Source organism: Aethalodelphis obliquidens, unplaced genomic scaffold, assembly GCF_003676395.1.
Source record: "Aethalodelphis obliquidens isolate GAN/ISIS:26980383/991018 unplaced genomic scaffold, ASM367639v1 scaffold14, whole genome shotgun sequence".
Lineage (NCBI taxonomy): Eukaryota > Metazoa > Chordata > Mammalia > Artiodactyla > Delphinidae > Aethalodelphis > Aethalodelphis obliquidens.
In genome coordinates, this window is record NW_020837958.1 from 37,513,373 (window position 1) to 37,537,299 (window position 23,927).

The 23,927-nt window shown below is 40.3% G+C and overlaps 1 protein-coding gene and 1 long non-coding RNA gene across 2 annotated transcripts in view; both read right to left on the bottom strand.

Annotated features, from left to right (window-relative positions):
- LOC113625047 (synaptotagmin-9) overlaps window positions 1–2,696 on the bottom strand; it is a 231,055-nt gene extending 228,359 nt beyond the window's left edge. Inside the window, exon 1 of the mRNA XM_027115497.1 lies at window positions 2,018–2,696. The gene's annotated coding sequence lies outside the window, so the exon portion shown is untranslated. The remainder of the gene's footprint in view (window positions 1–2,017) is intronic.
- An 11,273-nt stretch (window positions 2,697–13,969) lies between these two features.
- LOC113625051 (uncharacterized) overlaps window positions 13,970–23,927 on the bottom strand; it is a 129,204-nt gene continuing 119,246 nt past the window's right edge. The window contains exon 4 of the long non-coding RNA XR_003434549.1: window positions 13,970–14,309. This is a non-coding gene — a long non-coding RNA (uncharacterized LOC113625051). The remainder of the gene's footprint in view (window positions 14,310–23,927) is intronic.

Below are 23,927 nucleotides of genomic sequence, written 5' to 3' on the forward strand. Positions count from 1 at the left end.
GCGCGCGCGCACTGTGCCACAGATCTTTTAGCTATATAATCTCATTTAATTCCCTCGATAGCCCAGCAAGGTCTGTATAACTATTATGCTCATTTTACCAATGACAAACCTGAGACTCAGGAAAGTAGCACCTGTCCAAGTTCATAGGTGGGGAGGCAGGGAACCTTGACTTTTTTTTTTTTTTTTTGCCTTTACTTAACACTATTGTCCTGCTCTAAAACAGAGTAGAATCTGTACAACTGACACTTTTAGCCGTAAGGCTGTGCTGTTGCTAGGGATATCTCATAGCAAATCATATTGTGCAGAAAGGTAGTTCAGAATGCCAAAGAGTGTTCACCCAACAGACAAGCTTTAGAATACTGCTGTACACGGCGCTGGGGCCTCAAGGACCTTACATTAGAATAGCAGAGAAAATGCAGAATTGTAAAGGTAAAGCTAACTTCAGAGAGTTGTGAAAAGGCAAGTAGGCTCTCTGCCCTAGGAAAACTAGGAGGGAAAATAAATTCACTGAGAGAGAGAGAGAGCCTTCGGAGGAGGTAGAGCAGAAGCTGGTCTTTTTTTTTTTTAAAACATCTTTATTGGAGTATAATTGCTTTACAATGTTGTGTTAGTTTCTGCTGTATAACAAAGTGAATCAGCTCTGTGTATACATATATCCCCATATCTCCCCTCCCTCTTGAGTCTCCCTCCCACCCTCCCTATCCCACTGCTCTAGGTGGTCACAAAGCACCGAGCTGAGCTGCTCTGTGCCATGCAGCTGAGAAGCTGGTCTTTGAAAGGAGGGAACTCTTAGAGAAGTGGGGGAGAGAGTGTGGATGCTATAGGGCTGGTGGAGTAATGGTGAGGAGGAGCAAATTTGAAAACCATTTCAGGTGTGAATTGACAAGACTGCAGCTAATGGAATGAGAAAGAATGAAAGCCATAGAAGTTCCAAAAACTGACCTGGGTTATACGTGGTGAGCCCCTGATGACACTTAGAATTGCAAGCCCAGAGTTTTAGGACAGTTTTATTTTATTTAGGAGAGTTTTATTTTAACCAACAAAATGTGTAGAAGTGATATTCCAGTATCAGAATGGTGATTGGCAGGAACGTAGGAAAAGGAATCCTGGCGCACTGTTGGTGGGAATGTAAATTGAGGCAGCAACTATGGAACTATGGCTGTTCCTCAAAAAATCAGAAATAGAACTGCCGTATGATCCAGCTATCCCACTTCTGGGTATTTATCTGAAGGAAATGAAATCACTAACTTGAAGAAATATCTTCACCCCCATGTCCATTGCAGCATATTCAAAATAGCCAAGACATGGAAACAAACTAGGTGTCCATGAATGGATGAATGGATAGAGAAAATATTGTATATATATATACACACACAAACACACACACTCATACACAATGGCATATTATTCAACCTTAAAAAGAAGAAAATCCTTCTTGATTTTCTATGTTTCTACGATCTTCATAGAAACAGAGTAGAATGATGGTTGCTAGGGGTTAGGGATGGGTAAAATGGGGACATATAGGTCAAAGGGTACAAATTCTGTTATAAAGATCCAATGTACACATGTTGACTATACTGAGAGTAACTCTTAAACACTCTCACCACAAAAAAATTAAGTTTAATAAAAAGTTAAAAGGTGATGGATGTGGTAACTTGATCTTAACCTTGGTAATCATTTCAAGATTCATATGTATATCAAATCATCATGTACACTTTAAATATATACAATTTTATCTTTATTCCTCCATAAAGCTGGAAAAATAGAAGTCCCATAAGTCTTTCATGCCATTCTTAGACCACATTGTCACTCCTACTCCCAAGACCTAGATTCTGTACTTGGGAAGTGGTTTGGGATTCCTAATGGCAGAACTTCCTATTAATTGGCACTTTGTTTGATTCAGTTCCTTGCCAGGTAGTTGCCTTTAGCAAAAGAAAATAAGATTCAACTGGCATGACTTATTCTTAGTAAGCCCATGCTCTCTCCCAGCAATTACTCCCGTGAAATACTCACAAACGTCCTGCTTAATTATCCCAGACAGGGATTCATCCTCACACTTGCTCCAGAGCCTGAAGTATAATTCACTTGGACCAAGAGACAAACTGGGTTCGTGTTCCATAATAACCGCTCTCTCATATTGGGCATCTGTCTCCTGTGAGCTTGGTCCCTCCCTGTTTGTAGTAAGCTTTTCCTGAGAGATGAAATGAAAGCAAATTTGGATTGTGTAACTCCACATTGTCCACGTGTCTGCTATCATTGCACCAAGAAGCGGGTGGTTCTGCTTTCTCTTTATTCTCCCTTCCTAGGCTGTGTGGGTTCCTTCCCAGTTTTATGGTTGCCAATTACAAAGTTCTAATTCCAATTTCTTTGACTTTAAAGAAAGTAGAGATTTATTAGCTTTATTGTTTAACAGATACACCATAAAAGGATATACTGAATGGAACAGAAGGTGATGATCCGGGTCAGAGGACCTGGCACTCCTCTGCTTCTTAGTAGATACTCACGGTTCTCCATTTGTTCATCTTTTCAGAACGAGGCCAGAGGACAGAGCAGAGGTCAGATTTGCACTGACTGAGAGAAACTTGGACCTCAGGACCTTCCCTCACCAAATAACTTTTTAAAAAATACATTTTGCATCCCTGGAGCTGCATTTCAAAGTGGGTGATGTCGTTCACCCTGGACAGGTCTGGGAAACAGCTGGAGTCTCTCTGGATGCTGGAAAGAGAGAAGATGATGGAGTCCAAAATTGGCTAGACTGTGTCACAGGGGTCATGGAATGTCCAACTAGCTAAAGAAGTGCCAGAAGAAAAGATTCCAAATAACCCACACCTTTCTTTATCTTCCACAGCAAGCTTCCCTCCCTCCTCAGTGCTGAAAATGGATGAAGAGCAGGTTGACCTGCACTCAGGTGCCTGTTTATTAAGAGAAGAGGTGGACGTGAATGTTTATGGGTAACCATATTAAGCTATTAAGCACTTAGAGTTTCAACAATCCCTTTCATTATCTTTGCTTAGCAACAAATAGCTTTGACAATAATCTCTGTGTATACACACACACAGAAACACAGAGACAGAGAAGCATCCATTGTATTGCCTCTAGCCTTATTCAGAAGATCATAAGAAGACCGCATGTTATTCTCAGCCCTCACTCTGTCCAAAGAGCCAGGCTTCAGGTTATTGGCTAAAGTATTTAGTACTAAATCACATTTAATTAACCAGTCAATTCATCAAATGTCCTTTTTTTTTTTTCAAATGTCTATTGAGGGATCACTTAATGCAAGAGTTTTTTTGATACAACTTCTGGGTTGAATATTATATTTCCATATTGAAGCTTTCTTCTTCTATCTTGCATTCGTTATTCAAAACTTCACCCTTTTAGTACTGCGTATACTTTGAGTTATCCCCATTGCAAATTTTCTTGACTTTTCTCTCCCACCTCTAACCTATCTGCTCCTAATTTTCTTCTTCTCATTTTCTTTCCATAAATCCACTCTGCAAAGCTTTTATCAGGAAAAGTAGACTTTGGAATTCTACAGGTCTGTTTGAACGTTATCATGATAATTATCATATTCCTATTATTTTTACTATAGTTTTTTGAGTTCATGCTATGTGCCAAACACTCTTAAAAATGCTCTAAACAGAGAATGGACTTGAGGATATGGGGAGGGGGAAGGGTAAGCTGTGACAAAGTGAGAGAGAGGCATGGACATATATACACTACCAAATGTAAGGTAGATAGCTAGTGGGAAGCAGCCGCATAGCACAGGGAGATCAGCTCCGTGCTTTGTGACCACCTAGAGGGGTGGGATAGGTAGGGTGGGAGCGAGGGAGCCGCAAGAGGGAAGAGATATGGGGATATATGTATATGTATAGCTGATTCACTTTGTTATAAAGCAGAAACTAACACACCATTGTAAAGCAATTATACTCCAATAAAGATGTAAAACAAAACAAAACAAAACAAAACAAAAATGCTCTAAACAGATTAGCTCATATAATCTACATAACAACCCTATGAGGAGAGTACTGTTATTAACTATCGCCGCTTTTCAACTGAGGTAGCATAAGCACAAAAATAAAGTAGTCTTCCTAAGGTCACACAGGTAATCAGTGGTAGTGATGGGCCATGTCACTCCTGAGCCCTGCCCACAACATTGCCCTCCTCTGCAGGTGGTTTCAGTGGGTCCAGGTGAGAGTACAGAGTCCACGTGCAGAAGCTGAATGGCCCAAGTCGCTGAAAGACCAGCACTGGCACTGTGCTTTCACCAACTCTGGTGGCTGCAATCAGATCTACACCTTGATTTTGTTTCCTGCATATGAGGATGGGTAGGTCTGATCAATCTATATTACATCCCATGTGGTCTTTCCAGACTGCCCATTTATAGCCAACATTTCTTGAGTACTTGCTCTGCACTACATAGTGTCTGCTGTGCTTTATATGTTTCTTTTAACTGAATCAACCATTTGAAATAGATATTGTTATTATCATCCTGACTTTTAGATGGGAACACAAACTCTGAGGCCTAAGTCACCTGATCAAGGTCACAGAGCTAGCAAATGATGGAATCAAGATTCAAATCCACATTATGGAGACTCCAAAAACTGAAATTTCATTATCACACAATATGCCTACCCATGAATTTCATATCAGAATTGCATGGCAGGATTTTTCAAGTTTTATATACATTCTTACAGCCGCTTATGATCCCCCTGGATGGCTGCAGGAAAACCAAATCCACACTCTAAAATGAATTATATAAGTTTACTAAATTTGAAGAGATTATAGTCGAAAACTTCCCTAACAAGGGAAAGGAAATAGCCACCCAAGTCCAGGAGGCACAGAGAGTCCCATACAGGATAAACCCAAGGAGAAACACGCCAAGACACATAGTAATCAAATTGGCAAAAATTAAAGACAAAGAAAAAGTATTGAAAGCAGCAAGGGAAAAACAACAAATAACATACAAGGGAACTCCCATAAGGTTAACAGCTGATTTCTCAGCAGAAACTCTACAAGCCAGAAGGGAGTGGCATGATATACTTAAAGAGATGAAAGGGAAGAATCTACAACCAAGATTACTCTACCCGGCAAGGATCTCATTCAGATTCGATGGAGAAATCAAAAGCTTTACAGACAAGCAAAAGCTAAGAGAATTCAGCACCACCAAACCAGCTCTACAACAAATGCTAAAGGAACTTCTCTAAGTGGGAAACACAAAAGAAAAGGACCTACAAAAACAAACCCAAAACAATTAAGAAAATGGTCATAGGAACATACACATCGATAATTACCTTAAACGTGAATGGATTAAATGCTCCAACCAAAAAACACAGGCTTGCTGAATGGATACAAAAACAAGACCCATATATATGCTGTCCACAAGTGAGGGGATGGAAAAAGATATTCCATGCAAATGGAAATCAAAAGAAAGCTGGAGTAGCAATACTCATATCAGATAAAATAGACTTTAAAATAAAGAATGTTACAAGAGACAAAGAAGGACACTACATAATGATCAAGGGATCAATCCAAGAAGAAGATATAACAATTATAAATATATATGCACCCAACATAGGAGCACCTCAATACATAAGGCAACTGCTAACAGCTGTAAAAGAGGAAATCAACAGTAACACAATAATAGTGGGGGACTTTAACACCTCACTTATAAAAAGGGACAGGTCAACCAAAATGAAAATAAATAAGGAAACAGAAGCTTTAAATGACACAATAGACCAGATAGATTTCATTGATACTTATAGGACATTCCATCCAAAAAAAGTAGATTACACTTTCTTCTCAACTGCAACAGAACATTCTCCAGGATAGATCACATCTTGGGTCACAAATCAAGCCTCAGTTAATTTAAGAAAATTGAAATCATATCCAGCATCTTTTCTGACCACAATGCTAGGAGATTAGAAATGAATTACAGGGAAAAAAAACCTAAAAAACAAAAACACATGGAGGCTAAACAATACATTACTAAATAACCAAGAGATCACTGAAGAAATCAAAGAGGAAATCAAAAAATACCAAGAGACAAATGACAATGAAAACAAGACGATCCAAAACCTATGGGATGCAGCAAAAGCAGTTCTAAGAGGGAATTTTATAGGAATAAAATCCTACCTCAAGAAACAAGAAAAATCTCAAATAAACAATCTAACCTTACACCTAAAGGAAGTAGAGAAAAAAGAACAAACAAAACCCAAAGTTAGCAGAAGGAAAGAAATCATAAAAATCAGAGCAGAAATAAATGAAATAGAAACAAAGAAAACAATAGCAAAGGTCAATAAAACTAAAAGCTGGTTCTTTGAGAAGATAAACAAAATTGATAAACCATTAGCCAGACTCACCAAGAAAAAGAGGGAGAGGACTCAAATCAATAAAATTAGAAGCGAAAAAGGAGAAGTTACAATAGACACCGCAGAAACACAAAGCATCCTAAAGACTACTACAAGCAACTCTATGCCAATAAAATGGACAACCTGGAAGAAATGGACAAATTCTTGGAAAGGGATAACCTTCCAGACTGAACCAGGAAGAAATAGAAAATATGAACAGACCAATCACAAGTAATGAAATTAAAACTGGATTAAAAATCTTCCAACAAACAAAAGTCCAGGACCAGATGGCTTCACAGGTGAATTCTATCAAACATTTAGAGAAGAGCTAACACCCATCCTTCTCAAACCCTTCCAAGAAATTGCAGAGGAAGGAACACTCCCAAACTCATTCTATGAGGCCACCATCACCCTGATACCAAAACCAGACAAAGATACTAAAAAAAAAAGAAAATTATAGACCAATATCACTGATCAATATAGATGCAAAAATCCTCGACAAAATACTAGCAAACAGAATGAAACAACACATTAAAAGGATCATACACCATGATCAAGTGGGGTTTATCCCAGGGATGCAAGGATTCTTCAATATAAGTAAATCAATCAATGTGATACACCATATTAACAAATTGAAGAATAAAAACCATATGATCGTCTCAACAGATGCAGAAAAAGCTTCTGACAAAATTCAACACCCATTTATGATAAAAACTCTCCAGAAAGTGGGCATAGAGGGAACCTACCTCAACATAATAAGGGCTATATACGACAAACCCACAGCAAACATCATTCTCAATGGTGAAAAACTGAAAGCATTTCCTCTAAGATCAGAAACAAGACAAGGATGTCCACTCTCATCACTATTATTCAACATACTTTTGGAAGTCCTAGCCACAGCAGTCAGAGAAGAAAAACAAATAAAAGGAATACAAATTGGAAAAGAAGAAGTAAAACTGTCACTGTCTGCAGATGACATGATATTATACACAGAGAATCCTAAAGATGCCACCAGAAAACTACTGGAGCTAATCAATGAATTTGGTAAAGTTGCAGGATACAAAGTTAATGCACAGAAATCTCTTGCATTCCTATACACTAATTATGAAAAATCTGAAAGTGAAATTAAGGAAACACTCCCATTTACCATTGCAACAAAAGGAATAAAATACCTAGGAATAAACCTACCTAGGGAGAAAAAAGACCTGTATGCAGATAACTATAAGACACTGATGGAAGAAATTAAAGATGATACAGATGGAGAGATATACTATGTTCTTGCATTGGAAGAATCAATACTGTGAAAATGAGTATACTACCCAAAGCAATCTACAGATTCAATGCAATCCCTAACAAACTACCAATGACATTTTTCACAGAACTAGAACAAAAAATCTTAAAGTTTGTATGGAGACACAAAAGACCCCGAATAGCCAAAGCAGTCTTGAGGGAAAAAAACAGATCTGGAGGAGTCAGACTCCCTGACTTCAGACTACTACAAAGCTACATTAATCAAGACAGTATGGTACTGGCACAAAAACAGAAACACAGATCAATGGAACAAGATAGAAAGCCCAGAGATAAACCCATGCACCTATGGTCAACTAATCTATGACAAAAGAGGCAAGGATATACAATGGAGAAAAGACCGTCTCTTCAATAAGTGGTGCTGGGAAAACTGGACAGGTACATGTAAAAGAATGAAATTAGAACACTCCCTAACACCATACACAAAAATAAACTCAAAATGGGTTCGAGACGTGAATGTAAGACTGGACAGTATAAAACTCTTAGAGGAAAACATAGGAAAAACACTCTTTGACATAAATCACAGCAAGATCTTTTTGATCCACTTCCTAGAGTAATGGAAATAAAAACAAAAATAAACAAATGGAACCTAATGAAACTTAAAAGCTTTTGCACAGCAAAGGAAACCATAAACAAGACTAAAAGACAACCCTCAGAATGGGAGAAGATATTTGCAAATGAATCAACGGACAAAGGATTAATCTCCAAAATATATAAACAGCTCATGCAGCTCAATATTAAAGAAACAAACAACCCAATCCAAAGATGGGCAGAAGACCTAAATAGACATTTCTCCAAAGAAGCCATACAGATGGCCAAGAAGCACATGAAAAGCTGCTCAACATCACTAATTATTAGAGAAATGCAAATCAAAACTACAATGAGGTGTCACCTCACACCAATTAGAATGGGCATCATCAGAAAATCTACAAACAACAAATGCTGGAGAGGGTGTGGAGAAAAGGGAACCCTCTTGCACTGCTGGTGGGAATGTAAATTGATACAGCCACTATGGAGAACAGTATGGAGGTTCCTTAAAAAAGTAAAAATAGAATTACCATATGATCCAGCAATCCCACTACTGGGCATATACCCAGAGAAAAGCATAATTCAGAGACGCATGCATCCCAATGTTCATTGCAGCACTATTTACAATAGCCAGGTCATGGAAGCATCCTAAATGCACATCAACAGATGAACGGATAAAGAAGATGTGGTACATATATATCATGGAATATTACTCAGCCATAAAAGGAACAAAACTGGGTCATTTGTAGAGATGTGGATGGATCTAGAAACTGTCATACAGAGTGAAGTCAGAAGGAGAAAAACAAATATCGTATATTAACGCATATATGTTGAACCTAGAAAAATGGTACAGATGAACTGGTTTGCAGGGCAGAAGTTGAGACACAGATGTAGAGAACAAACATATGGACACCAAGGGGGGAAAGCCGTGGTGGGGTGGGGTTGGTGGTGTGATGAATTGGGCGATTGGGATTGACATGTATACACTGATGTGTATAAAATTGATGACTAACAAGAACGTGCTGTATAAAAAAATTAAATTAAATTAAAAAAAAGAATTGATTAAAGCCCAGGTGATTACATCATAAACTACAAGCAAAACACTCTGTGCTCCTATTATTCTGCTAACCCAGTCCCACCTGAGTAAGAAATCAGAGCTCCCACTGTAGTCTGGATCCTCTCCACTGATCTGGTCTGCTTGCTTTTCCTACTTCTCTTCTGCACTTTGGCCATTCGTGTAGGAATTAGAATTGCCTTCCTCCAACACAGAGACCTCAACTTCTCTGTCTGCAACTCACCAGAGTTGAGATTCTGCAGAAAGAGTTTCCACTACTGGACATAAGTTTTCGTCCCATTCAATAACTGCAAAATAATAACTGCTTTAAGGATACTGCCTCATTAAAATAGTAAGAGGTGGTCTTGTTCATTTTTTAAAATTTTAAAATGTTCGGGGTATTAACAGATACATTCAATGCTTGTTTTGTGGGTTTATTTTTTTAGCCCTTTACCATGCCATTTATGAGGAAAATGTCTTGCATATATTATTCAAGAAAGAAAAAGGAGACAAGTTTTCTGAAATATTTTTTCCTCCTAATTATATTCCTATTTTCCTTCAATCTCTAGTGATTTTTAGGCTCAATTAGGAGTGAAACTCACTTAAATTTGTTATATGAAACTTCAAACACACATGCACATTAAGATGCAGAAGATGGCTGTTACCTTCAAATACAGACATTTGGGGATGGAGTGGGAGCGGGGAGAGGAATCGGAACAGGAGAGGCTGGAGGACAACTTGAATCATCTCCTGAACTCTGAGTTCCATCTTGGTTTTCTTTCCCCCAGGCTGCTCAGTTTCATTCTTCTTTACTGGGATCTCCTCTTCTACCTGCCCTCTAGCTGTTCTACCTGGCCTGGGCTTGGTTCTTGGGCCTCTACTTTCTTGCTGTACTTTCCCCAAAGGCATTTCATTTCGTTGCAGGGTTTTAAATTCTTCCTGTACGTTGGTGACTCTCAAGCTCAGATCTCCACCCCTGATTTCCCTCTTAGCTCCAAACTCATATGTGAAACTGTCTACTTGGTAACCATTTAAATGTGTAACTCCATCCTCACCTGTTTCTTCCCAGCCTTCCTCATTTAGGTAAATTATGCATTTAAATGCTCAGGTATAAACTAATGCATCGTTCCCTTTATCTCTTCCCAAAGCTCTCCTTCCTAATTCAATCCACCAGCAAATCTTTTTGCTTTTAGACATGTAATATATCCCAATCTGCTTTCTCCTCTCTGTTCCCACTCCATTACCCTAATATAAACCATTGTTATCTCCTGCCTGGACACTGTAATAACCTCCTATAGCAGACTATTGCTTGTTTACCCAGAATCTCTGAATCTCTAGGAGAGCCCTAATGTTTTTTACGTAGCCACCTTCTTCCTCCTGGCCAGGAGCTTCAAGGGAGTCTGGCTCCATCCCCAGATCCCAGAGGTAGGACCTAATTAATCCCCGGCAATAGTGGTAATACCATTCTCCTTACCAGTAACTGCTTTAGGAAGGAGCACCTGATCAAATTATGGCCAATGAGATATGAAGGAAAGTTTATGGAGGGTTCCTGAGTAAGGTTCCTCACTCTTGCAAAAGGATACAAGGAAAATAGAGCCTCCTTCTACCTCTGGACATTGTCGTGTCTCATCTGATGCCTGGAACTGTCACAGCCAAATTGCAACCAGCCAGAGAGGATGGAACACACACACCGACAGAAGGGCATAGCCTCTAGAGATCTAGTAAAGTGGAACCAGAGTCTTGATGGCATACCTCTGCAGCCTTCTTGTTACAGGAGGGAGTTCATTTCCACATTATTTAAGCCACTCTGAGGCAGTGTTTTCTTAATCTCAAAGGCTTCTGTGTCAGTCTGAGTTCCTAGTTGCCAAAAACACAGCTCACTAGAGGGTTTAAACAAAATGTGTGAAAGAATGTCCTGGAGTGAAGCAGGTTTGGAATCTGGGAACACTATCCAGGTTACATCAGCAGATAGCTCCAACGGACACCTTACCACTCCCGCCACCACTGGGGGCCGGCAGAGCAGTCCACAGTGATAGAGGCTGGGCGTGAGATTTACCACGAGCAACTTACTTCTGCCTCCTCTGGGAGCTGAATCTCCCTCCACCACCTTTCCCATAATCAGTTCTTCTTCATGTCATCAGTTACTGAACTGAAGTCTCAGTCAGATGGGCCAGATTGGCAAATCTCAGGCCACTTGCATTTACCCTAAGTGTAAGGGAAGCAAATAAAGAGAGTTTCTGGCTTCCACCTTGGGGTGGAGGGCTCAAAAGGGGGGCGCATTAGTTATCTACTGCAATGTAACAGTAGCCCAACAGATTAGCCCGAAACTTAGCAACTTAAAACAACAGGCATTTGTTATTTCAGTTTCTGAGCTCAGGACCCTGAGGGCAACTTAGCTGGGTGGTTGTAGTTTAAGGTCTTTCATGAGATTGCAGTCAGTTGTTGGCCAGGGCTGCATCATTTGAAGGCTTGACTGGGGCTGCTTTCAAGAAGGTTTACTGGTTGGCTATTGGCTGGAAGCCTCAGTTCCTTGCCATGTGGGCCTCTCCACAGGGATACCTGGGTATTCTCAAGACATGGCAGCTGGCTACCCCAGAGTGAATGACCCAAGAGAGTCAGAGGCCAAGACATAAGCCACATTCTTTTACAACCTAATCTTAGAAGTGACTTCTGTCATATTCTGTTACTTACACAAACTAAACCTTGGTACAATGTGGGAGGGGATGACACAAGCGTGTGAAAACCAGGATTTGGGGATCATTGGAGGACATCTCAGAGGCTGGTTACCACAGTGGGAAACTCTCAAAACAAAGATTGTATAAAAGAATCTGGAGGGACAGAAAACATGAAAAATATGTTTTAGAGCAGTGCTTTCCAATCTTGTTCACATCGTGTCACATGGAAAATGATGCTGTTTATTCAGGTTAATGGATGGGTCTATTTGTAGGCAGAACAACCCTGTGGCTTTGGCCAGCCCTGTCCTCTCCTGGTTATAATGAGGACTGAAGGGATCAATATCTTTTACACCTATGACCTGGTTATGTGCAAAAACATCCTAACTGATACACTTCCTAAGCGGTCTTCCTTCTTCAGATCTTGCCTCCTACAATCCTTTCTCCTGAGACTAGTTACAGTGATCTTCTAATTCATGAGTTAAATCAAATTGATTCACTGTTTAAACCTCAAATGGCTTCCAGTTGCCCTGGAAATTAAACCCAACTGCTCTGTGTGATCTATAGTGTGTAACTGAGCTTCCCTCTACCTTGCTGACACCATCTCGAATTAGTCTCCCCCTTGCTCAGTTTGCCTCTGTCACATTGTTCTCTTTCTGTCCCCCAAAACAATCAGTTTGTTCTCAACTCAGTGACGTTTCACTTGCTCTTTCCTCTACCTTAGACATACCTCCTCAGCTGGCCCCTTCCTTTTCTTCACATTTTAGTCTAATCAACATCTTCTTAGAGAAGCCTTCCATATTGACCCTATTTAAATGTTCTATTTCACATTAATCTATTTCCTTCATATCCCTATCACTATCAGAAACATTCATTCTTTCAAACCACAAATACTTATTGAACATCTAGTATGTGCCAGATACTGTTTTGGGCGCCCAGTATCTGTTTGCTTGTTTTTTGCTTATTCACATCCCCCATTCCCCATGGGGGTAGTAACCTTGTCTGTCATTGCTGAGAATCCAGCATCCAAGACAGTGCATGACACTTGGAAGTGTCCAGTGAATATTTGTTGAATGAAAAAAGGTAGATAACAAAGAGCAATGCTCAGGTCCAGATGGGCCAGGTTACTCATGACAGCATAGGTCAGCAGCTTGGCAAACACATAAGAACCAGTGTCATATGAATCATGTGAATCAGGAGCTCAGAACGCAAGTGAGCAGTCTGGATCTGGATACACACAGGACAGGGAGTAAGACTGTGAAAACCAGAAGCAAGATCGGAGGAACTCATTCATGGAAACAAAGGTAAGCTTCCCTCTGTCGTCATCTCATGAACTGTCAGTCTTATCAGTGCAGACCTCAACCAGCAAAGTGCAATGACAGCTGTTGAATAGTGTCCCCCCACAATTCATGTCTACCTGGAGCCTCAAAAATGTGACCTTATTTGGAAACAAGGTCTTTGCAGATGTAATTAGTTGAGAGCTAGAAAGGAAGCCATACCAGATTTAGGGTGGGCTCCTTCTAAGAAGAGGTGAGAACACAGAGACAGATATGGAGAAGACAGAGGCAGAGACTGGAGGGTTGCACCTATAAGCCAGGGAATACCAGGGAATTGCCAGGAGCTACCAGAAGCTGGGAAAAGGCAGGAAGGATCCTTCCCTAGCACTTCCAGAAAGAGTGTGACCCTGCTGACAACTTGATTTTGGACTTCCAGCCTCCAGAATTGTGAGAGAATAAATTTCTGTTGTTTTAAGCTACCAAGGTTGTGGCAATTTGTCACAGCAGCCCAAGGAAAATAGTACAACCGCTGTTATTTTTTTTTCTGAGCATGAACTAAGTGTTCAGTAATTCAGCCCGGCAAGTTTGTAGCCAGCTATTTGCCCAGCATTTGGCACAGAGTGGTTTATTTTTCAATATTCTTATTGAAATCAATGTTCAATGATTGGGTGACTTGGTATAAGTTCAAAAAACCCTTAGGAGAAACATATCAAAACCTTTCGATGATTCTGTCTCTGAATATGAAGAGTCAAAAGCACCTGAGGAACCTGACCTTTTCCTGCTGGCTGAAATGAAAATGCATTACCTTTGTCTGTAAAATTATACAAGAGCTGAGGTTAAAATAGATAAGAAAACAGAAGGGCTTGGAAACATGTCTGTAATTTTTATGACAAGGTTGAAATATTTTACCTTGAGTTTGTAACCAGCATTTAGTTCTTTACTACCTGTGCTGCTTCCTTGTGTGATGAATGGAGCCCTGGGCCAAGCACAAACTCACCCAGACTATTTCAGATCACTTTAGGCCGATGAATTGCACACCTCCTGGATAATGATGACGGTGTCAATCGCTGTGAGCTCTGGAAATGTATAAGATCAGGTTCCTACCTTGTGGGATCTCACAGTCCTGGATTAGGGACAGACAGGTGGTACCTGGTTAAAACACAGGGCCATGTTAAAGTTTTTCATAGAATTACAAAACAGTGCAAAAGGATGGAGAGAGAATTCTATCAAGAAGCATTTGTCTATTATCTGGTTATGTGGCCACAAGAAAGTGACCCTGTGAATATCAGCGACCCACTGCCAAAATAAACATGTCTGACAAGACAAGGTCCTTTTGGGCACTGACAGTATAACGTTGATTTTGGATTAGTCTGCTTCCTGTGTGTTCGTCTCATCTTCCCTACTAGACTATGATGGGGTAGGACTTGTGTCTCAATCATCTCTCTCTCCCAGTGCCCAGGGCATTGCCTAGGCCACCGTAGGCATCAGTTAAATGCATGTTGACTGGTTGATGACTGAAATTCATCTTTCTCTCCTATTCTCATATCTCAGAATCAGGTAGAATTCCTTGCCTCAAATTGACAAGACTTCAAACAACTGAATTTAAAGATAAATATTAAATACCTGCCGGGAACTATTCCTGGCCTAGCACTGTACCCTCACAAATCCTGCCAAAGGGATTGAGAAGGGCTGTGTCTCAGTTTTACTTTGACAGTAATCTATCAAAAATCTCCCTTTTCTGAACTGACAGAAGCCCCTCACCCCTCCATGGCTCTCTCTGACTCATCACCTTGGACCATGACCACCATGTGCATGTATGTGTGAACATGTCTTGAAGATGTGAGTATTTATAGGAGAGCGGAGTGTGTGTGCACACACAAATACACAATGTAAGAGAGTAAATGTGAAATGTAGTAGCATGTGCACACAAGTGTGGGCTTATGTGTGTTGATTAGTCCAGTGAAGGGAAGGGAGTTCTTTATGTCCTGCAGAATTCCCAGCCCAACCTCAAACCAGAGGTCTTCCTCCAAGTTAGCAGTTTATCCCAGAGAACAAGCCCAGGGTGGGGCTGGGGAAGGTCTCATGCCTCTCGCTTATCAGCACTTGGGCCTCCATCCCTATTCTTGAGGGGAGGATTCCGTTCACTGTGAAGCTTGAAATAAAAATGATCATGGAAAAGCTACCAGTCTCAGGGTTTTGTCTGTTTGTTTGTTTGTTTTTAGAGTATTAAAAAAATAGCAAGCAAGCAAGCTTGGTTTTCTCTGTCGAATAGATGATGTTCTGTTAGAAGAACTGTTGTCTGGAAAGTTTTTTTCCACAGACAGTTATTTTCAGTTTATGACCTGCTCTGCTCCCAGAGGGGCAAGAGAATAAATCATTTGTTTTCCAAAAGAAAAGACAGAACCATAAAATAGAAAACAAAGGACCAATAAGCTGATTTTTTCCCCCAGCTTAAGCCATACTTGTCTAAGTGAATATGTGTGAATTAAGGCCCAACAGGGCTAAGGTGGAAGCAGGTCCAAGTCCAGGCCTCCAGAGACCACCACCTCATGAGTATTAATATTAATCTGGGATTTTCAGGGAATGTAAAACAGCTTTATGTCACACCACTAACACTGTTTCTGGGTCAGGCTGACTCCTGAGGCAAAGGAACTTCTCTGTACTGGGGAAGTTTAAGGTTTCTTTTCTTGTCCACCAATACCCCTACTCTTTCCCAGCATTTGCTATTCTATGACAAAACTAATGGTTAACATAGAGCAAACCCATCTGTGGAGCTGTTGCTGTTCTAAGCACTTTATAAGGAATAACTCATTGAATCCTCAAAATAATGCTATCAGGTAAGTACTATTATTATCTCCATCTTAAAAGTAAGGAGGCTGAAGCCTGGAGAATTTAAGTCACTTGCCCAAGTTGACACAGCCAGTAAGTAGGAGAGCTGACATTCGAACCCAGGCAGTCTAGAACCTAGAGCTTGCCTTACAAACTGCAAAACCACATCATCTGACTGACCAGGCCCCTGTTGCAGGCAGGTTCTAGAAATAGACTTGTAATGTGAATATTATATAAAATCACAGTTTAAAAATAGCATTGAATATTGCAATTATGTATTTGAAGATTGATTAATTTTTAGGATTATAACATGACAAATATAAGAATGGAAAACCTTGAGAGTACCTTGTAACAGCCTATGGCTATAATAAAAAATGTACTGATCAGAGAAAGGAGGCTTCAGTGCTTTCTGTCTCTACTTCTTTATACTATCAACTTGGTATCTCTGGATACATTGTTCCACCATCTGTCTACAAATGCCCTCAGTTATGTTGAATCCTGGGAATTGAATTCCCTAAAAGCACGCAGAAAAAGACTTACTAATGAGGAGACTGTTGTGTGGGGTTGGAGTGGGGAGAGGTACAAGGACAGTGGCTCTTCTGCAGCCATTGGTAGGTGAAAGTCCTGGACACACTAGGCATTCTCCTTACTTAAGTCCTGCTCTATGCTCTGGTTAGTGGCTTTACTTGGGATCTACTGGATTTTTGACCAATATTCCTATGTAACCTTACTTTTTCATGAGGTGTCATTGGAAGAGGAGGAAAGACAAGTCAGGGTTGTCTCACTAGGCTCCACCTAAGCCTTTGTCTCTTCTAAAACAGATTTACATTTACATCTTAAGAATCCAGTGGAATCATGGAAATGGATGGTTTGGTATATTATCCTGTGGCATGTTGCTCGATATGATGGTTCATCCTTGAACATATCATTGTATTTCCTATACTCTGACTTGATTAAACATTTGATTCCATGCAGAATCCCAAATCAGTCTTTGCCCAAATTTATCAACTATCTGTGACACACACTTGATTATTTTTCCAACTGAATTAATTATCTGTTTTTGCATAACAAATTACTCCAAAACTCAGCAACTTAAAACAACATACATTTACCCTCTCACAGTCTCTGTGGGTCAGGAATCCAGGTGTTATTTAGCTGGGTTCTGGCTCAAGATTTCTCAAGGCATAAATCAGGGCTTTGTTCTCATCTGAAGGTTTGACTGGGGGAGAATTCCCTGCCAAGCTCACTCATGTGGTTGTTTGCATACTTCAGTTCCTTGAAGGCTGTTGAACTGAGAGCCCTAGTTTCTTGTTGGCTATAAGCTGGAGACCACCCTCAATTCCTTGCCATGTGGGTCTCTCCATTGGGCAACTCACAACATGACAGCTTGCTTTCCTCAGGGTGAGTAAGACAGAATGGCTAAAATGAAATCCACAGTTCTTTTGTAACCTAATCTTGGATGTGACATTCCATCACCTCTGCTGCATTTAACTTGCTAGAAGTGAATCACTAAATCTAGCCCACCATCAAGGGGAGGGATTTACACAAAGGCATGACCATCAGGAGGTGGGGGTCACTGGGGCCCTCCTAGAGTCTGTTCACCATACATATTAGGACAGGGTCATTCCAACCATGAGAATTATTTATAGTCAAGCACTTGTAAGCTAGTGCTCCCCAAATTCTCCATCTTTTGAGTCCTATCCTTTTCATAGTATCAAAATAAGATGGTTCAAGCAGCCATCCCAATATTGTATGTCTACCTCTGCCACTGGTATAACCCATTAGATTTCCATGGAAGGCTTATGTTTGGATGAGTCCATCTTGACTCCTACTTCCTCATCATAGCCTGCTCCTGATAGGTTTTCTTCACTTTGGGGTCTGCGATGGACTCAACCCACAAAGTACCATGAACACTAGGTTATTTTATATAACAGATTTCTACTTAAGTTTTAGAGCTAATAGAAGGCAATTATAGTCAATAAAGAAAACACCCTCTGGACCTTCAAGATGGCGGAGAAGTAAGATGGGGAGATCACCTTCCTCCCCACAAATACATCAGAAATACATCTACATGTGGAACAACTCCTACAGAACACCTACTGAATCCTGGCCAAAGACCTCAGACTTCCCAAAAGGCAAGAAAATCCCCACGTACGTGGGTAGGCAAAAGAAAAAAGAAAAAACAGAGACAAAAGAATAGGGATGGGACCTGAACCTCTGGGAGGGAGCTGTGAAGGAGGAAAAGTTTCCACACACTAGGAAGACCCTTCATTTGTGGAGACGGGGGTGGGCGGGGGTGGAAGCTTTGGAGCCACAGAGGAGAATGCAGCAACAGGGGTGCAGAGGGCACAGCGGAGAGATTCCTGCACAGAGGATCGGTGCCAACCAGCACTCACCAGCCCGAGAGGCTTGTCTGCTCACCCGCCAGGGTGGGCGGGGCTGGGAGCTGAGGCTCGGGCTTTGGAGGTCAGATCCCAGGGAGAGGACTGGGGTGGGCTGTGTGAACACAGCCTGAAGAGAGCTAGTGCGCCATAGCTAGCCAGGAGGGAGTCCGGGAAAAAGTCTGGAACTGCCTAAGAGGCAAGAGACCATTGTTTCAGAGTGCATGAGGAGAGGGAATTCCTTCCCTGTCTGCCCACAGAACGCAGAGCACCACCTAAACGAGCTTCTAGCGATGGGTCCAGAGACGGGCATGAAACGCTAACACTGATGCTGCAGCTACCAAGAATCCTGTGTGCAAGCACAGGTCACTATCCACACCCATCCCGAGAGCCTGTGCAGCCCACCACTGCCAGGGTCCTGTGATCCAGGGACAAGTTCCCCAGGAGAACACACCGTACGCCTCAGGCTGTTGCCATGTCATGCTGGCCTCTGCCACTGCAGGCTCGCCCTGCGTTCCAGTTATAACTGCCGTACCTCTCCCTGCCCCTGGCATGAGTGAGCCAGAGCCCCCTAAGCAGCCGCTGCTTTAACTCTGTCCTGTCTGGGTGGGAACAGATGCCTGAGGACAACCTACACACAAGAGGTGGGGCCAAAACCAAAGATGAACCCTGGGAGCTGTGTGAACAAAGAAGAGAGGGAAATTTCTCTATGCAGCCTCAGGAGCAGTGGATTAAATCCCCACAATCAACTTGATGTACCCTGCATCTGTGAAATACCTGAATAGAAAATGAATCATCCCAAAATTGAGGTGGTGGACTTTGGGAACAACTGTAGACTTGGGGTTTGCTGTATGTGACTGATTTGTTTCTGATTTTTATGTTTATCTTAGTATAGTTTTTAGTGCTTGTTATCATTGGTGGACTTGTTTATTGGTATGGTTGCTCTTTTCATTTTTATTATTATTATTTTAAAAATTTCTTTATTTTAATAATTTTTAAAAATTATTATTATTTTTTCTTTCTTTTTTTCTCCCTTTTCTTCTGAGCCGTGTGGCTGACAGGGTCTTGGCGCTCTGGCCTGGTGTCAGGCCTGAGCCTCTGAGGTGGGAGAGCTGAGTTCAGGACATTGGACCACGAGAGACCTCCCGGCCTCATGTATTATCAATCAGCGAGAGCTCTCCCAGAGATCTCCATCTCAACACTAAGACCCTGCTCCATCCAACGGCCAGCAAGCTCCAGTGCTGGATGCCCCATGCCAATCAACTAGCAAGACAGGATAAAGAGGATGTGGTACATATATACAATGAAATATAACTCAGCCATAAAAAGAAACGAAATTGAGTTATTTGTAGTGAGGTGGATGGACCTAGGGTCTGTCATACAGAGTGAAGTGAGCCAGAAAGAGAAAAACAAATACTGTATGCTAACACATATATATGGAATCTAAAAAAATGGTCATGAAGAACCTAGGGGCAGGATGGGAATAAAGATGCAGACCTACTAGAGAATGGATTTGAGGATATGGGGAGGGGGAAGGGTAAGCTGGGACAAAGTGAGAGAGTGGCATGTACATATATACACTACCAAATGTAAAACCGATAGCTAGTGGGAAGCAGCCACATAGCACAGGGAGATCAGCTTGGTGCTTTGTGACCACCTAGAGGGGTGGGATAGGGAGGGTGGGAGGGAGACGCAAGAGGGAGGAGATATGGGGATATATGTATATGTATAGCTGATTCACTTTGTTATAAAGCAGAAACTAACACACAATTGTAAAGCAATTATACTCCAATAAAGATGTTAAAAAAATAAAATAAAATGTAAAAAAAACCACACAAAACTAGCAAGACAGGAACACAACCCCACCCATTAGAAGAGAGGCTGCCTAAGATCATATTAAGTTCACAGACTCCCCAAAACACACCAGCAGATGCAGTGCTGCCCACCAGAAAGACACGATCCAGCCTCATCCACCAGAACACAGGCACCAGTCCCCTTCACCAGGAAGCCTACAGAAGCCACTGAACCAACCTCACCTACTAGGGGCAGACACCAAAAACAATGAGAACTACAAACGTACAGCCTGCGAAAAGGAGACCCCAAACAAAGTAAGTTAAACAAAATGAGAAGACAGAGAAATACGCAGCAGATGAAGGAGCAAGGTAAAACCCCACCAGACCAAACAAATGAAGAGGAAATAGGCATTCTACCTGAAAAAGAATTCAGAGTAATGATAGTAAAGATGATCCAAAATCTTGGGAACAGAATAGAGAAAATACAAGAAACATTTAAAAAGGACACAGAAGAACTAAAGAGCAAACAAACAATGATGAACAACACAATAAATGAAATTAAAAATTCTTTAGAAGGAGTCAATAGCACAATAACTGAGGCAGAAGAATGGATAAGTGGCCTGGAAGATAAAATAGTGGAAATAACTACTGCAGAACAGAATAAAGAAAAAAGAATGAAAAGAACTGAGGATGGTCTCAGAGACCTCTGGGACAACACTAAACGCAAAACCTTCGAATTATAGGGGTCCCAGAAGAAGAAGAGAAAAAGAAAGGGTCTGAGAAAATATTTGAAGAGATTATAGTTGAAAACTTTCCTAACATTGGAAAGGAAATAGTCAATCAAGTCCAGGAAGCACAGAGAGTTCCATACAGGATAAATCCAAGGAGAAACATGCCAAGACACATATTAATCAAACTGTCAAAAATTAAATACAAAGACAAAATATTAAAAGCAACAAGGGAAAAGCAACAAATAACATACAAGGGAATCTCCATAAGGTTAACAGCTGATCTTTCAGCAGAAACTCTGCAAGCCAGAAGAGAGTGGCAGGACATATTTAAAGTGATGAAAGGGAAGAACATACAACCAAGATTACTCTACCCAGCAAGGACCTCATTCAGATTTGACAGAGAGATTAAAACCCTTACAGATAAGCAAAAGTTAAGAGAATTCAGCACCACCAAACCAGCTTTACAACAAATGCTAAAGGAACTTCTGTCTGCAGGAAATACAAGAGGAGGAAAAGACCTACAAAAACAAACCCCAAACAATTAATAAAATGGTAATAGGAACATACATATTGATAATTACCTTAAATGTAAATGGATTAAATGCTCCAACCAAAAGACATAGACTGGCTGAATGAATACAAAAACAAGACCCATATATGTGCTGTCTACATATAGCTGATTCACTTTGTTATACAGCAGAAAATAACACAGCATTGTAAAGCAATTATACTCCAATAAAGATGTTAAAGAAAAAAAAAGAAAACACCCTCAAATTTAATAGAAGACATCACTGTTCCTAGAAATATATTGGCCATTATCCCTCTTTAGGAATTCCTCCTTGGCTGGGAACTTCTGTACTACCTTAACCTCCTGACATGTTACTGGTGCACATTTCCCTCTCCAGCTTTGTCATATATCTCCCTATTTCTTCCTAATCTTCTGGAAACTCAAAATTTCTTCTTTGTTTGTTTACTTTGGGATCCTTGTGCTTGGTGGGACCATCTTAATCCACCTCTGAGATTTTTGTAATGTTGACTCTCGAATGAGAAGGGGTTGAAGCTTCCATCCATCTTCTATGGTGGCTTCATGGGCCCCTATGTAAATTTTCCACTTTCTACTCAAAGACCAGATATGTCTACATACCTAGGGACATTGAGAAAAGGCAGCTTTGGCAAAGACACAAAAACACCTATTGTCCCTTTTCCTCAGGATGACAGGTGCCTACTCCTCTAACATTTATACAATCAGGAAGGGTTATTCAAGCAGTAAGTCAAGAAAATTTGTTTCAATGTGAATTTCTGTGTCCCACTAGACAAAGAAGCAAATGCCAGCTTCTATTCCAAAATATTTGTAAAGTTCTCTTTCAGGCATCTGTTACAAGAATGCAAACTCAATTCAGAAAGAAGAAAATCTGTATCTATATAAATATATAAAACAAATCTAGAAGAAAAATACAAGCAACTGTTAGTGTAGTTACATCTGAGGAGTGATGTTATTCTGAAGGAGTTCTGTGGGAGGGGGAATAGAAGGACTAAGTAGTAAGAGGGATTTTTACTTTATATAGTACATATGTATGTATGTTTTTTAAAATTCAAATGTATTATTTTTGTCATTGTATTTAAAATTTAAGAATAAAGCATCTTGGCATTAAAGAAAAAAAAAGTTGTAGAAAAAGAAACAAATGTCAGCTTTATAATAACAGCAATGCTAAGTACCAGAAAATAATGGAATGTATATTATAATTTGATGGAAAAAAAAGTATAAGAGAAAAATTTTGTCTTCAGCTATTTTTCTATTCCTGATGGTAACAGAAAGATATTCTCCAATATTCAAAGGCTCAGCAAGTATACCATACTCATACTCATATGGAAAAAAATGTGTTATGTGTGATGTATGTACTTCTATGTTTTATTCCAGCTGTTCAGGTAAAGACTGAATGTAAAGAATCAAAGAAGTGTAATTCAAGTATAAAATGATTGAAGAAGAATGTAAATATCAGTAAAACAGAGAATTCATTAATCCATTCAACAAATATTTATTGAATACCAATTGCGTATTAGGCATGCTTCTAAGATCTTAAATGCATCATCAGCAAATAAAACAAAGACCTGTGTTAAAATAAAAGACCGAGAATTGCCAAAGCAATCCTGAGGAAAAAGAACAAAGCAGGAGGCATAACTCTTCCAGACTTCAGACAATACTACAAAGCTACAGCAAGCAAAACATCCTGGTATTGGCACAAAAACAGACATATGGATCAATGGAACAGAATAGAGAACCCAGAAATAAACCCACACACCGATGGTCAATTAATCTTTGACAAAGGAGGCAAGAATATACAATGGAGAAAAGACAGTCTCTTCAGCAAGTGGTGTTGGGAAAGTTGGACAGCTGCATGTAAATCAATGAAATTAGAATACACTCACACACCATACACAAAAATAAAGTCAAAATGGCTTAAAGACTTAAATATAAGACATGACACCATCAAACTACAAGGAGAGAACACAGGCAAAGCATTCTCTGACATAAATACTATCAATGTTTTCTTAGGTCAGCCTCCCAAGGCAATAGAAATAAAAGCAAAAATAAACAAATGGGACCTAATCAAACTTATAAGCTTTTGTATGGCAAATTAAATTATAAACAAAATGAAAAGACAACCTATGGACTAGGAGAAAATATTTGCAAACGATGAGACCAACAAGGGCTTACTTTCCAATATATATAAATAGCTCATACAACTCAGTAACAAAAAAACTAAACAACCCAATCAAAAAATGGGCAGAAGACATTTCTCCAAAGAAGACATACAGATGGCCAACAGGCACATGAAAAGATGCTCAACATAGCTACAATGAGGTATCACCTCACACTGGTCAGAATGGCCATCATTAAAAAGTCTACAAATAACAAATGCTGGAGAGGGTGTGGAAAGAAGGTGGGAATGTAAGTTGGTGCAGCCACTACAGAAAACAGTATGGAGGTTCCTCAAAAAATTAAAAA